We start from the raw sequence: 334 nt of genomic DNA on the forward strand, positions 1-334 counted from the left end.
GGGCCCCCAACCTCAGTTCACTCAGGTGCCATGGGCAGCTTGCCAGGCCGCCTCTGGGGCACAGCCTGGTTGGCATGAAGTAGCCTGTTTCCAGGGGGAGGTCAGGAAGTCCCTTCCCCTGGGTGGGGAGGGGAGCAGCTGCTGGCTCTCAGAGGCTGCCCTCGGGCTCTAGTCCTGGGTTTGGGGTGGGGAGGGCATCCCAGATATTATTACCTGGTTCAGGTAATTACTCGTCCAGTGGGGTTCAAGTTCTCCTGTTAACAACCAGGAAAGCTGGGGCCTGGTGGCATGGTGTGGCCTTGCCCACAGTCACACATGCAGGATAGAGCATAGG

The 334-nt window shown here is 60.2% G+C and overlaps 1 protein-coding gene across 1 annotated transcript in view; it reads left to right on the forward strand.

Annotated features, from left to right (window-relative positions):
• Positions 1 to 334, forward strand: part of LOC102765035 (protein FAM207A) — a 13,082-nt gene that overhangs the window by 10,736 nt on the left and 2,012 nt on the right. The gene's annotated exons all lie outside the window — the stretch shown is intronic.

The sequence above is a fragment of the Myotis davidii genome, unplaced genomic scaffold, assembly GCF_000327345.1.
Source record: "Myotis davidii unplaced genomic scaffold, ASM32734v1 scaffold3142, whole genome shotgun sequence".
In the NCBI taxonomy this organism is placed as follows: domain Eukaryota; kingdom Metazoa; phylum Chordata; class Mammalia; order Chiroptera; family Vespertilionidae; genus Myotis; species Myotis davidii.